Source organism: Penaeus monodon, chromosome 32 (assembly GCF_015228065.2).
Source record: "Penaeus monodon isolate SGIC_2016 chromosome 32, NSTDA_Pmon_1, whole genome shotgun sequence".
Taxonomy (NCBI): domain Eukaryota; kingdom Metazoa; phylum Arthropoda; class Malacostraca; order Decapoda; family Penaeidae; genus Penaeus; species Penaeus monodon.
In genome coordinates, this window is record NC_051417.1 from 35,941,727 (window position 1) to 35,942,032 (window position 306).

Genomic DNA, 306 nt, shown 5'->3' on the forward strand with positions numbered 1-306 from the left:
GTGTTCTCTTCTTCCTCTCGCTCTATTCATTTTTGCTCCCCCCTTTCTCTCTCTATATATAGTTGTCTCTCCTCTTTTCTCCTCCCCATTCATATATGAAAGAACTCTCCCTCGCGTACTTTCACCCTTCTGTCACTACCCTTTCTACACCCTTCTCTGCCCTTGCTTCCTCACCTTCGTATTTATGCATGTGATAATGACCGTTGTTGTGATAACAGTGAACGGTCGGTGCCTTTATTGAATCGAAGGAAGATAAGGAAAGGGCCGATGTCGTAATCTCTCGGCCTTGTTTTTTTTATCATGTTA

At 43.5% G+C, this 306-nt stretch overlaps 1 protein-coding gene across 1 annotated transcript in view; it reads left to right on the top strand.

Annotated features, from left to right (window-relative positions):
- LOC119593854 (guanine nucleotide-binding protein G(I)/G(S)/G(T) subunit beta-1-like) overlaps positions 1–306 on the top strand; it is a gene marked incomplete in the record, with an annotated part of 42,289 nt that overhangs the window by 5,326 nt on the left and 36,657 nt on the right.